The 15927-nt window shown below is 41.6% G+C and overlaps 1 protein-coding gene across 1 annotated transcript in view; it reads right to left on the bottom strand.

The window, feature by feature from the left end:
* Positions 1 to 15927, bottom strand: part of LOC311252755 (receptor-type tyrosine-protein phosphatase gamma-like) — a 480433-nt gene that overhangs the window by 154928 nt on the left and 309578 nt on the right. The gene's annotated exons all lie outside the window — the stretch shown is intronic.

The following is a 15927-nucleotide window of genomic DNA, read 5'->3' as shown; positions in this document are numbered from 1 at the left end:
ATTGAACAGCAACATCTGATTTGACTGATAAAATCCTGAGTCGGGTACAGTCCTATGTCATCATTCTGATACACTTGTCTACAAAATTCAAATAAACTAAATAGTGGTGTATTTCTATGGTTTCCACTAGGGGTGTGACGATACTCTCAGCTCACGAGACGAGACGAGACACGATATTGTGTTCACGAGAACGAGACGAGACGAGATTTTAAGAAAACTACAATGACAAAATATATGACTGGACCAACAGACTTTTATTTAATCGAGTTGCACATGCATTTTGAAATGTTTTGGCCTGTTAGTGTTTTCTTTTAATTCTTAGTGTTTTCTTCACAGGTGCAGTTGTTGATTTGAGTACCGAGCTGTGGTGGTGCTGTATATGTCTCTGCATCGTGCAGTTAGCCTACTTGTAAAGGACACCAACATAGTGCATGTTGGTTTTTATTTACTATGTATTATTTTAGATATTTTAGTTTGACACTTCCTGTTAAACGGATGTATTTTATTTTGAAAGGGTTTGGTAAACGGAAAAGGAGCGAATGGACAGTAAATTGATTGAGAAAGGTAAACAAGCATCACATGGATATAAGGACATTCACGGATAAAGGAAAATAACTACGGTGTTGAACTAAACTACAAGAGTGATTTATTAGCCCAGCCCATACTTCAGACCACCTCCAGTAAAAGCTTCATTCATTTTAACTGGCGCTACACTACTATTTGCAACACACACACAGTAACTTTGACGAGTGGTTAACAACACCGTCGGGGAAACTCGCGATTAGCAGTGACAGCAAGCGGGCGAAGAGGGATCGGTTATCCGGCCACCCTGGCTTGCTTGAGGCACTGAATTAAATTGAACGTGTGAATCATTTGGCTCGGAGGGGCAGGTGGGCGAGGGTGTTAAAATGTAGCGCTCTGACTGGCCAAAAGCTTTTCACTCCACTTACACGCAGATTGTTGTGGCTCAGCGGCAGAATCAACTTCATATATTGAACTTGCATAGAAACTGAAACCGGCAAACTGTGAGATGCAACAAAATGCAGGTCAAAAATAGAAGTTTGGATAGCTCACAAATCTCGCGAGAAAGATTTTTAATGCGACGAGAAATATTCGTGGCACGAGATCTCGTCACACCCCTAGTTTCCACACAGTCCGCCTCCTGAACGATGAAGCTTTGGTATAGTATCACGTCACAGTGATGGAGATATGCACACAGTGTGCAGATGGTCGGAAACGGTGACCAGTGGATTTTTTCCTGTCATGACAACGACTTTCCTTTTATGTTTATTTTAGTACAGATTTGTTGTTCACAATGTAGCATTATCATGGAAAAAATACTGTGCATTCCCTGGACATAGGATACTGAGTTCACTGTGTTCTTTCAGAGTTTAATGTGCCAGAGACGCAGGACGTGTACCTAGCAACATCACTGAAGCAGAATTTATTTCTAAAATAAAAGCCAAACTTCACTTCGAGATTATCGCAATATTCACAATATCATTTTTTTTTACCCTACCCTTTTTTGATGTAATGTCCTTTTTATCTAACTATTTCTTGATTACCAACTTCATAACTCAGCTCTGCTCGGTGCTGATGACATGCAGGGCCACAGCAGGAAGGACCTGTATCATAAGTTGGTTTGGATAAAAGTGTCATCAGAAATGTAACAGTATTCAATCACTCTGCTGTGCTGCTCATTAATACAGCCACGGGCAGACATTTATGTGGCTCAGCTCTATAATTGACTCCTTCTATAGTAAACTCTATCATGCTGTTATAGTGGGCGTCACAACTTTGTGCTCATGTTTGCCTTTGGAATGTCTTTGACCTGTGTCACCTTGCATACCAATATTCCCCACTGGGACCACAATAAGTCTGTCGAATATTTAAGCGCTGTCTCTCTGCTCTTACCTCTTCCTGATTCCTATGATCTACCAGGATAAGGAAAAATCTCTTATCAATAACAGAAGGCAGAAAAAGCTATAATTTGTAGCAATGGAGTGAGGGGAACAAAGACAAGGAGATGGAGAATGAGTAAGGTAAATGGTGTACTGGGAGGAGTAGAGAGCGAGAGCAGGAAGAGGAAGCCTGCCTCTCGGCGATCAGCCTTAGGGGGCCTGTAACAGCACCTCACCCTTCCTGGAGTTCAAAAGCCTGAGTGGGAGGTAGACACGCTGTTGAGCCTGGAGGCAAGCCATCTCAACACCAAACAACATATTTATTTTCTGTTCAGTAAAACACTTTATAGACCAGAGGGGAACCCCTGTTGCTCCCAAGGCAAGCAGCTTCCACTTTCCTACTTTTACATCTTCACATCAGTCCAAAGGACATCCAGCAGGTCTGAGGCCAAGCTGCAGCCTGTAATCAGAGCTGGAAAAAGGCTGATGGCCGGATCAAGGCCTTGGTTAAAATATCTGCCCTATACTCCGCTGCACAGAGTGAACAGGAACACACTGGGTGTCGTGTCTGGGACAGCATCCCACCTCAAACACATAAAGAAGAACAAAAAAGGCAAGTTTCCTTAGCACACGTTAGGTGCTCACATATTAGCCACTCAACTGGCAAGTAAGTCTATGAAAATAGCAACATGGTTAGCTTGTAAGCTAATGTAGCAAAAGTATAATAGGCATGAGTGACGTGACGATTGCGACAGGACAGTAAAATGTAAAATGTTTTTTACTGTTTGCTGTTGCTAGGTTGCTAGGTGACTTGTCTTTTTTATGATATAACCTGTAATTTTTGTGCTGGTTTATAGTTTTAACTAGTGCAGTATAGTCACTGTTACATTTCTTGACACCAGCTGTAATTTGTCACTGTGTGTTTGAGTTCTTGTCTCTCCAGTTAAGTGTGAGTCAAAGTTTAACATCTAAAGCACAAAACTGTTTCTGAATTATCCAAAAGCATGATCTTCTGCTGATTGGCCGGCCTGCATTTCAGATAACATATACACCAATACCAATATCTGTGAGGGACAAATACACGTGTGTGTGCGTGCCTGTGTGTGTGTGAGTGATAATCATCAAACACAGATGTGATGTAGTGTAATGTACTCAATGAAACATTAATATGTGGGAAGGTAAGCACAGGAGACAGACTCTCACCATGAACAGGCTGCAGTGATGAATCAGGCAGCCTGCACTGCTGACACCTTAATGCATCATTATTATAGATGTTCTAAGTGGTTTCTGAGGGAGGGGAGGACGAGCTGATTTAAAGCTAACAACCCACCTGAAAACTAAATGTACATGCATTCATTCTATGATGTTACAAGATTCCATTATCTATCACTATGAACAAACTCTCTCCAGGCTGGAAAGAACAAAGCCTGCATCAGTAGTATCTTTGAAAACGGGACAAATACACAAACACACACATACACACACACACTCGCGCGCGAGCACACACACACACACACACACACACACACACACACACACACACACACACACACACACACACACTTTGAAAAGTGATCTCTTGTTAAGTAAGAGGACAGCAGTTCCAATTAAAATGTGGCAGTTATATATAAAATGTATGTGTTAGAAAAGACAGTCACATATATCGGACAGATGGTTGAATGCATGCTAAGTATAAGCAAAATACTGGAGTAACTAAGAATATTAAAGGGTTAGTTTGGGTCTTATGATGTGATGTTGTGTGTGGCGCTTTATGTTGCCATCTTTTCCTTTGGCACTACATTCCCTCCACCATACAACGTCAGTATTCCTATGCACAAGTGTAATTATTTAAAATCTATTTTAAAATATAAAATTATAGCCGATGAATAGAACTGATAACACAAAGCCAAACTGCTTTAGGTGACTTAACAAGTGTAGCATTTACACACAGTATGTGGCGCTAGTTCAAGTTGAGTAGAAGACGACACAATTGTAACTCGCAATACGTGTTTGGAGAGGAGGGGGAAAGTCTGTGAGTTTAACACAGTAAATCTCATTAGAGCTATGAATAATAAATAAACCATCTTTGCCTGCTGCATCTGAGCCTTTTTACCCTCAGGGGTGCATAAAGTACAGGTTATGGACTCCTGTTTAAAATACAAACGTGAAATTCGGTTTTCTGTATCGGCCGTGAGAAGCAGGTAATTATTGTTATCAGTATCAGCTGAAAAAATCCATATTGTGCATCCCTAGTATGTATGTATACAAAAGCATAACGTAATTAGTTTTATGTTGCTCGTAGCCAACAGGAAGAAAAAAGAAATGTCTCTGAACGCCTGCTCTCTCCAAAGAGAACCTGTCGCAATCTGCGCACTGAGATCCAAAGGATATTCTATGAATGACGATGCCATTTTCCAGAGAGTCGATTGGTCAGAAGGCGGTGCTTTTTCATGTGTTGATCTGTTATCTCAGACAGAACCTGCTCTGGTTCAGGTTAGGCATGCAGCCATGCCAAGTGAACACCCTTCATGACCATGAAAACTTGAAGTTTCCTCTCTAATGCTTAATACTGCGTTGTAGGACAGTCTGCAGTACCACACCAGGGAGGTCATGAGATTAGATTTAGGCCTGACAGATTTCCATTTAATTTTTTATTTTACAGTATTTTTATCAAGCCTCTAAACAACTCACAGACATTCTGGATGCAACCTGCCGCGAGGGTTTGCAAATTGACATTGCCTAAGTGCAACTAGTGTTTCCCTCGATCTCAGTCTGCCAGGAACAAAGGTGGAAGTAGCGTAACATTAATAGAGGCAAAAAACCTCTTGGGGAGGAAGTGGGCTGGATGGATGGCACAGAAAAAGTGCCTTGAATATAGGACACTGTTTGCTTCCTGTTTCCTACCAACGGTTAAATATGTTCTCTTTTGATTATTACTGTTATTGTTATTATTATAATTATTATTATTATTATTGTCATTTTATGAATAATAAAATATTTAAATTTTGTTTAGTGGTTGCAGAGCAGGAGGAGTTGGGGTAGAGGTTTTCTGTCTCTCTTTTTTATTATCATTTATTTATGTATTTAATGATTATTAGATTTTTTCAGACTTACTATGATCTATTTTACTTGTTTTCCATACTCCCTTCCTGGCTACCTCTACACTTCTCTCCCTTATAGTTCCCCAACACGCACACAACTTCATACACAGGAGCCCCACACACAGACTACAACAACATTTCTCCACCATATACTGAAGTGCCAATAATCCTTTTTTTTCTGTTTTCCTCCCAGAATGTGCCTCGTTGTGTCTTGTGTTGTCTCATGTCTCTTGCTTCACTATATCAAATGTGCGGTCATTGGTCATGAGTCCATTAGCGCCCTCCAAGCTTTACAGTCCTCCCAATAGAGGTATCAGATGAGGGATGAATGTGATAACAGCTCAAAAAAGTGTTGTGCCTAAAGGCGTTAGCTCTGAATGTATAAAATGCTAACTGCACATATGAGTAATGCGAAGGGGACATGGTTACCATGTCTAGCTAGACTTCATATGAATATTTCTGTCATTTTCAGTCACAAGTCCTAATGTGTATTTTGTGAATAAACATGTTTGACTTTTAGCTGGGGGGTAATATTATAAAGAACTGGCTCTCATGTTTGTGTAAAAATCAAACTAAAAATCATGTTTTGGGGTTTATACAGCCAGCATGACAGGTGAGCCCAGAGGGGAGCACATTGCTGCCTTGTTAAGTCTGATCACATCACAGGCTGTCTCTCACGTTGCCGAGTTTAAAGGTTTCAATACACTGGTCAGCCACTTAAAACCTGTGAGACTTTGGAAGCTGTTTATAGTGTTTGGTAGTGCTGTAGTTTGGCCCTTTGTGTTTTACATATAAATGAATTCCTGTGAGGCTGGTGTCTGTATGTACATGTATTTACTATTTGCACTCCAATCCTGACAGAAAACATAGAATCAATAACAATACACACACTGGACAGAGGCTCTCACACCTGAATACACCCAAAAGAGAAAAAGGAACTTAGCTTTGGAGGTAGGAAATTCAAATGCGGGGCATTCAGGATGGTACTGTTTGTGAAGAGAAGTTTGTCTGCAGTTTTTAGCTGTAACACGTCTTTTTTTTTACATTAATGCAGACTCAGTGAAACAGCTGATTATGCCAAACATTATGGCAATTGAAATACACATATTCTAAAAATATAAAGAAAAAAAAAAACATCCAAACATTCCATATACATCAACATAATTTCAGTTAACAAGTGACTGGAATATCAAATATTGCACCAAATAAAACAAGAGAAGACAGCTGTAAACCTAATCTCTGATTGACCCTTGTGCATTGTCCATGTTTAAAACATCTATCATCTTTTTTTCTCACTAAGGAACATATTGCATGTTTCCTAGTAAAAAAGGGCAATATAAAACTAGCAAAATACATTTTCTATACCATTTAAACAGCAAATCCAGTTTCAACATAAAGTGCTAAAATACCAGCTCTCAACTGGGCACAAATAAATCTTTGCTTCTTAGATACATTCAACATGCTGTAATTCTTATATCATATTCAATAACCCATTGCTTTTTTTCAGTATCAAGTAACTGCTTTCATAACTAAGCTACTTAATCCACTGTGTCTTTCAGCAAATCTCACATACTTCCCACCCCATACATCCCACTGTAGCCAATTCTAATGCATATTTGATGCAAAACCAAAATATCTGATAACACTGTTTTGCACTAAGCCAAACATAGAAAGATTTCTAAGTCTGTAAATCCAAACCAAATAATTAATTCCAATTCCCAAGAATCCTGGCTACATAACGTCAGGGCTACCTTTCAACAATTCTTGGCTTTACCAGTCACTGCTAGCTAGCCAGTAATTAACCTAACAACAGACAGGAGTTCAGCGACACTCGGAAATGCTCAAACATTAGCTTAACGTATTAAATCTTTACTTGCTATCTTGCTTAGTGTTGTTAGTCACATCGTTGTGAGGTTGCTCAGCATTTGTGTGTTCAGTAAAAGATTATAGGTGGGTCTGGTTCACATTCTCTGGTGCAGATGCAGTGAAGTGGTTTTAAGACAGAAAATGCATCTGATTTGAATTAAGCTGATGAAATCAACCAACATATGTTTGCCTTTCTTTCAAAATTCAGCCAGTGAAGTGCTCCGAAACAAACGGTCACTTCAAAGATTGACATTATTTCAGATGGAACTGATTTCCCTGTGGCTCGGCCCCTGGATCCGCCCTTGTGCAACAAATCCACTACTTTGCTGGATTGAAGACATTAATGTGGCTCCAGCACTACAGCAGGCACGCTTATGAAATGTGTCACAGACTCAGCAGTCACAGACAGCAAAGTGGCAAAAAAAAGACTTCTGTGGCAGACCTTTGTCAACAGGAAATGTAATGTAAGTCTTTCCTGTTTCCAACCAGATGACAATGATTTAAAAATATGTGTCCTCACAGAAACCTCTGAAAAGTCCCTTCATTCTTTTCATCCACCTTGGAGTGTCTCATGGGACAGCTCTGTTGCCTCAGGATGGAAATGTAAAGCAGGAGGTACTCGGGGGCGGGCGATGCTGCCATGAACCTGCTGAGAGTTCTGCGAGACCATGCACAGCAGCCTATGATCCTCCCTGAGGGACTGACAGATCTGAGGAGTCATACTCAAGGCTTTGTGTGAAAACAGACAACAGAATGCACTGCATGGAGTGCACGTCCTTGCTGAGCAGAGAGAGCGAGGACATCAGAAAGATGGTTTGATGCAGCCTCTCTCTCAATCTGAACCACGCTATGGGGCTTTGAATTCCGCGGCCCTTCTCACAGCTGGAGAAAGGGCGCCCATCAAAGAAGGTCATACGATGTAGTGTTGCCAGCCACTGATGCAACACATGCACTGTCTTTCAACTCCCTCACCGCCACAGCTTTACAAAACAGATCGGAGATGCGGGAACAGAGCTGTACAATCTGGGTTATGAGATATGTTTAGAGCATGCTTCGACCTCGTGCAATCTATCTTAAAAACCCAATTGAACTGCATTACGTGAGAAATTGCACTGAGAGTCAGCTGTGGCTTTTTCAATTTCAAGAGTGTTACTGTGCTTCATAAAAGCAAGGGGGTGGGAACAATATTGCTTTTGCCTAAAAAAGAAAAAGCACAAAAAGGGTGGTGGGGGCCACCCCTATCAGCAAGCCAGATTATTAAAAATGGTATGGAACAGGCTCGGCAACTGGGACAGCATCTATTTGCCCTCTAGGTAGCATTGGGCTTTTAAAGAATGACTGTGTTTTTTGGTGTCATTGAGGACAGGCACCGGGAAAATATAACATTATGTTAGGAATGGCATGTGTTCTCTATCCGGAGGGAAGGCCAATCATAAATAAAAGAGAAATAAATATAAAAAAACAACGGAGTGCAGCCTGGCAGTCATCTGTTATCTTTGAAGGTTTAATGGAATGTAGCTGGCTGGGAGAGAGAAAGAGAACGAGCAAGAAGGAGAGGGAGAATAAGAAGGAAAAGGCAATAAATGAGGGGAGAACAAACAGCATAAAGGCAGAGAGGGTGGAAACAACAATAAGACAAGAAAAACTCCACGAATACTATTACTAATAAGATCAACATCACAGAGAAACAACCCCGATCGCTGTGATGTGGTGATGTACAGAGCACCTTCATGTGTTAGCCTGCAACATCCAGTCACACTGATTTACTTACTTGTGTTGTGTACAGCAGAAGGAATGCTGTTTTTCATCAGCTCTGTGTGTTTGTTAATGTAACAGCTCTGTCCCTCTGCACCCATCCATTCAACATGCCTCCTTTCCTGTCACTGGTATGCTGCTCCATCAGTTCAGACAGCTGACAGCTGACCTTTGCTTTCATATACAAATACACTATGCACACATTTATTAGGGTATACAGACACTCCCTGCATGGATATACACAATTAAGACATGCACACTAATTCTTAAGTTAACCTCAGTCTATGATGTTAATATTATTTGTATTAGTATTAGTACTCAGAAATAATTTGCTCTGAAGCAAACACTGAAAAACTAACTTTTTAAAACATGATAGTGTCCTATCCTACTAGCGCTCAGAAATACAACAGCATTGATTGTTTGTTTAACCCTTTCATGCATGATATCCACTAGTGGACAAGAAGCCATTTTTAACCATTTCAGTTGGAGTGCCAGGTCCCAATCACAAGGTGGTGGATCCCCAAAGCCTTGTTCACATTTCCGTTTCATTAATATTTTGTATCTCAGTGTCATTTTGAGTGACATCATAAATTCATAATGGTGGAAGGAAGGAGGAGGTGCACCAAATGCCTCAAGAATAACTTTTATATCCTCTTATTCTTAGAAAATCAGAGGGGTCCAAAATCAATTTTCACATTAATAATGTGTAGGAAATCATTTTAGCCAGATTTTACTCACGCTTTTCATGTACATTTTTTCCGTCACTGAAAATATATCTGTCCACTCCAGTGGATGTTATGCACCAAAGCATATACTCCAGTTTAGATAAAATGGGCCTTTAGATACAATTCAAAGGCTACACAAAATGTATGTTAAATTAAACTATTCAATTGTATATTATATCATAAATTTTTTTTAGAATGAAATTATTTATTATTTAGTTGTTCCCAAACTACTTTTTATACCATTGATGCATGGTGTTGACAAAACTCCTTTAAATAAAATATAAGAGTAAACCAAACATGGAAAAAAACTATTACTTTTGATTTCATAATTCATGCATGCAATGGTTAAACACTGAAAACTATGAGAGCCCAAACAATGCATCAGCAAGGCTGATAATACTGGTGGATAATAGCTTACCACAGATAAATTGATACCATTGCATATGTTTGCTGAGTGGTATTTAATCAGAACAGCTGCCTACACTGGCAATGAGATGGCTCATTCTTCAGTTGTGCTTTACATGTAATTGTGACCTCAAATGTCCTTACATGTACACGTCTATGTCCTTTGATTTACACATGTAAATACAATGTTTTTCGAACCTCAAGCAGGTATTTTTTGTTAACTTTAACCCAGTGGTGGCAGATCAGAAAACACTTAAATCAGCTTTGTACATTTTGTATGTGCTTTGGAAGATATTGAATGGGTGGGCAGTGACTATGTGGCATGTGTCTACATTCAATTAACACAGCAGCAAATTCACCTTACACATGAATAGACAGAATAAACTCAACATTATTACGGTCATAAATCGACAAATATGCCCAGGCGGGGCTCAACAACAACATTTCCCCAGCAGTAGAGCTGATGCAGTGAATTATGGGCCATAGTTGCCCCGCGGGTAAACACATCGACCACTTTGGCTGTTCGCTGCCATCCGGCAGCCCTGCTGCTGCTCTGCCAGCCAGCCTGTCTGCGCCACCTAATGAGCCCAGAGACACATTGTCAGTGAAGAGCTGCTCGGGAGGATGAGTGACCCCAACAGGAGCAGGGTTAGGGTTAGGGTTACCGGGAGAGAGGCCAAGGAGGTTGGTGTGTTTGAACCATAATAACAGAAATGCAAAAGCATTGCAAGGGAAGGCAAAACATTTTGCAAGGGAAAGCAACAGGGGGAAAAAAATCTTCCAATCCGCACCCACAAACATTCTTAACATTCACCCCTGCACAAAAGAGTTCCATTGAAAAGTTAAAAGCACCCACTCCCACAAGCCTGCGTTTGGTTGCATGGGACCTGGGGTATCCCCATCCCAATGCAGGGCTCTACCAGCAATCGTATCAGTAATATATCAATATCAGTTCAAATTGCTAATGGCTGCCTCTGCTTCCTATACAGTTAATCCTCGAATGATCACACCATGACTATATTTCATACATTGCTACTGTCATTGAGAAAAATGTAATAAACTTTTCACTGCCATGTCAGTGAAGAAGTAATATATGAGTATTTAACTTTCAGCTTCTTCATTATGTGGTGAGCTGTTTTCATATCCTCACGGACAACTCCATATCATGCACATGCCTTTGTTGATGTGAACTGAGCTGATGAACGCAGTCATCATGACGCTTGTAAAAACCTCAGAGAGTGCCAGCTCACTGAGGTGTTTTTCATTGTCCAACAAATATATGTCAAATAAAAGTTTATGGCGTCAGTTTACTAGATCAAATGAATGACAGTGTCTGTGCTGAGCACCTTGGTGCCAGTGCTGTTTATCTTGGAACTCACAGTCAGGAAATGACTTCCAAAAACAAGTGGTATAAAAGATATAGAGATTAATTGAGCTGTATTAATATGTGTCAGAGAGGTGGTGTATTTCCCATTTCGTAAGTAAAAGAAGGGGATGTACCTTAAATTGTCTCCTGCTTTTAACTGGTGAATTAGGAGCTCACTGCCCTCCGGTGTGATCAAACATTGTACAAACATGGGTTTAAACATCTGCACCACAGTTTGTAGAAGCTGTGAGGAAAAAAAAACAAAATAAAAAAACCCACTACAGGCGATGATAGAACAAACAGTTTGCATATGACGCTCTGCAGACAAATAGTGCGAAGAAATGAAAACTGCTACCCAGTGTTATCATTATTCATCTGATGATTTAGGGGCCGGGATGAGCTTTCCATTTCCCACGCAGCAAAGGTTGATGGGAAATAAAATCCCATTCATCAATGACACATCTTTATCTGTGATACCTGCGGCAAAGCAAAGAGAGGAAGTGTGTGTGCATATGTGTGTGAATGAGTGCACAAACCCCCAAAATCCACACACACACACACACACACACACACACACACTGCCTGTGTTCTCAGCCCCCCTATCGTGTGTTAATTTACAGTGCCTCTCTTATCTAGGCAGGTGGGTAAAAGCTGGCAGAGCAAGTTCTGGAGCCACACACACACTTGTCCCTTCCCCCTCCATCTTTTCATCCTTCTCTCCTCGTTTATCACATCTGGGAGGCTTGGGAGGGGGTGGAGATAAAAACGAGCATTGGCAAGAGGCAGTCAGACAGAATGGATAGCTTAGCAACTCAGCCAGCTAGCCCTGATAGCACTCTCACCTGTTTTAGGGGGGTGGGAGGCGCCATTGTGGGATGTAGCCTTAGACAGATACAGGTTTGCTGATACACTGGGTGTCACGGTTCAGCCGTGGCAGTCGGGGTTTTTGTTATTGTTTTCTCCCCCTGCCTGCCCCCCCCTTTGTCCCTCACCTGTTTCTTTCAAGTGTGTGTATGTGTCCGTGGGCGTGACTGCTGCAGCGGAGAGACGCACCTGCATGTCATCATCTCATCAACTCCTTGTTCCATCCTGTATGTTGACTAAACCCAGACTTTACTCTCCGTGTACTTCTAGTGTTGCTACGTTTATGTGTGCTTTTGCTCCAGTGTTTTTCCCTGTTGGATGCTCCACGGGATTCCCACGGACATAGTCTCAGACAGGGGTCTACAGTTTATCTCCCAAGTCTGGAAGGCTGTTTGTCAAGCGGTGGGCCTCTCCTCGGATTACCACCCACAGACCAACGGGCATTACCGCCATACACCCCGCATCCTGGTCCACTCACCCTCCCTGGATTGAGTACGCTCATAATTCCCTGCTTCCATGTATTTACCATGCAGGTGATTTTAGGAGGCCTACTTAGTCTATTTGACAAGTGCCCAGTGAAGAATGAATGTTTTGGTAAGTTGACATGGTGTTATGGGAGGTGATGTGATGGGAATGCTTATGTGAATGCTTGTGTGGATGTATATGTGTGGCAGTATATGTGTAGGTTCATCCAGTGTTTGTCTGTGTCTATTCCACCACTGTCTTAACCTGATGTACGTTGTATTGCATGTTGTTTTTTTATGTATTTTATGTATTTTATGTCCGTTTTGTGCTGCAACTTCTCCCCATCTCCGAGACAAATTTCTCCCTGGTGGAGACCAATAAAGTAACCTTAACCTTAAGAGTGTTATATAGGAAGAGGGAGACTGGGAAGGAGCTGACATTTTTGCCATTGCCAAATATCTCAATGTTGTGATCACTTTTATTTCTGCTGTTATGGCATTATTGTGTTGGGTAGGAGATGTGAGTGTATCTCTTATGAGATCAACAAACATTATCCTTGCACGATATAAACTGTAGTGTTTCATTAACTCACTCTCATGCAGTGTTTTTCTCCCCCCTCTTTGTCTTTCCACCACTTTCTCCTCTGCTTACGTAACTCATGAGGCTCTTAAAAAATCCTCCTGCCTACTCCTTACTGATTTTCACCTTAGGAGCTCTCTTAAGGGCTGAGATGGTTTCTGAATAACTTCTTTCTTGACAAGGATCTAGTCTTAATTCTAAGCAAACATTCCCAGAAAACGTCGTAATGTTTTATGTTTTAGAATTCTGTCACTAGTAGCAACTCTTTGTACTAGTCTTTATGAAGGCAGCCCCTGGCACTTACGCAGTAATATGTCCTCATAAATCCTCATGCAGTGGCATATTGATAAGCGATGCAATCACAAACATCCTCGGCGTATCTTGGGAGGTGAGAGAGGCCAAACACATCATTAGCATTACAGTGCATCTCTTTGTTTCTTATTTAATGGACATCCCAACAGGTCTCCCAGCCCCCAACACTCATCTGGCGGCTGCAGGGCTGTTGAATCAATTACAGAATTTTGTCCCGCATTTTGTTAGCATACTTCCACCAACAGAAAGAGCTGTTACTACACTGCCTATTCATCCCCTAACATGCTATGAGGAACATTTTTAGTGTAGTGCTTAGCTAAAATAGAGAGAGACCGTGAATCAGAAGTCACCACCATTTTCTTTATGTACTATGAAAATGGATGCTTAGGACCTTTTGATGAAATTGTAAAAGAAGCGGGTGATGAGCAAACATGAACCACAGACCTGTTCATCGTCTTTTTGCGAACAGCTTGACGTTCCGAAACACCTCCATTGCGAAACCCCTCTATTCCGAAACACCCCCACTCCGACACACCGCTGTTCCGATCCGACTTTCAAGTTCCAATTACTTCCCAATAGGGTTAGGGTTAGGGTCAGGGGTTCCCCAATAGCCTTTTCGGAATAGCGGGGTCTTTAGAAAAAATGGGAAACCACGCCATTACGAAGAATGGAAGTCTATTTTCAGAACAGCGGGGATTCGGAAGGCCGGGGTGTAACCCGTCTTTTTATCTCTTAAATGTTTTCAGAAACATAGTGTGGTGGCCTGTTTAGCTGTAATACCATGTTGTTTGGTACCAGCTGGGGAAAAACACTGTCCCCTTTCTCTGTTTTCTCTGGTTATGTAGCAGCAGTTTCAAAAATATTTCTGTCTTTCTACTGAATAGACAACTCACTTTTATGCAAGGCTTAAAAGTACCACAAAAGTAAAAGTAACCTGCTCATGAAAGGTGTATTATATAGTTTTGGGCAAGAACATTTTAATCCGAAGAGGAAGATCTTCATTGACTGATTTTATGTGCTTAAACAAACTTAATAAACACAGTCTTTGTTTTCATGACTGAAGAAACTGAATAAACAAACGGTCCAATTCAGAATACTATACATATAGTTTATTCTCGAATTATAACTGTTGATGCATTAATGTGTTCATAACTTTAGGGCTGCAGCAGGTAAAGGATGAACTCATTTTAATAACTGCATATACTGCTGGGTGGTTTAACATATAATAATATAACCTAGCTACAAGATTAGATTATTGATATCAAATACAAATAAACTAAGTAATCAGTAGGCCTGATGCTAACTAAACTAACTAAAGCTATAAATAAATGTTGTGGAAAAAAAGTGTAATTTTTGCCTCTGAGATATAATGGAGTAGAAGAATAAGGTTTAGGTTTAAAGGGTATTTATCCTGTATGTTTTTTGTGAGGGAAGTGCCATCTCATGGTGACACCCTGCATTTTAATGAATGGGCATGTTTACAGTGGAATCTAGGCACACCCCCAGGAGTAGGAGGGGGGAGTCTGCCAGGTTCTGGCAATCGACTGGGAACCAGCTGGTAGGCAGCTGGCAGCCAAAAGGCCTTTGGTTGGGAGAGGAAAATCAAGATGGCTGAATCTGTAGCTAGTTCACACGGTGAACTTTCTTCAAGTAGGCTAATGTTACATGTGTGCAGACTGCAGCAACTTTAATAAGGCGTTATGTATTATGAATTATACGCTTTCAACCTGAGCCGCAGTCTGGAGAGAGTTCCACTCCTGTGGAAAACATCCTGCGTGGTTCCTGTCCCCAAGACTGCGCACCCCAGGGAGCCCAACCATTTCAGGCCAGTGGCTTTGACCTCGCACCTTATGAAGACCATGGAGAGGATCGTCCTCACCCGCCTTCGACACCTTGTGAACAGTGAGATGGACCCCCTGCAGTTTGCTTATCGACCTGGCATTGGTGTGGATGACGCTGTCATCTACCTGCAGCACAGGTCACTTTCACACTTGGAGAGCACCGGGAGCACTGTGAGAGTCATGTTTTTTGACTTCTCCAGTGCTTTCAACACAATCCAACCTTCACTGCTGAGGGTGAAGCTGGAAGGAGCTGGAGTCGACTGCTACCTGGCTGCATGGACCACCGATTACCTCACAAACAGACCGCAGTATGTGAGGATCTGCGACTGTGTGTCTGATGTGGTAGTCTGCAGCACAGGAGCTCCACAGGGTACAGTGCTCTCCCCTTTCCTCTTCACACTCTACACATCGGACTTCAGTTACAACACGGACAGCTGTCACCTCCAGAAGTTCTCCGACGATACAGCCATCGTTGCACGTGTGGCAGAGGGGATCGATCTGGAGTACAGGAAGGTCATCACCAACTTTGTCGCCTGGTGTGAACTGAACCACCTGCGCATCAATGCCAGTAAGACAAAGGAGGTGGTGATCAATTTCAGGAGGAAGCCTCCTCAAACTGCACCGGTGAACATCCAGGGTTTGGACATTGAGATCGTGGAGAAGTACAAATACCTGGGTGTTCACATAAACAATAAACTGGACTGGACACACAACACAGATGTCCTGTTCAAGAAGGGCCAAAGTCGT

The sequence above is a fragment of the Pagrus pagrus genome (assembly GCF_965226575.1).
Source record: "Pagrus pagrus genome assembly, chromosome: 3".
Lineage (NCBI taxonomy): Eukaryota > Metazoa > Chordata > Actinopteri > Spariformes > Sparidae > Pagrus > Pagrus pagrus.
This window is presented reverse-complemented; position numbering and strand designations above follow the sequence as displayed.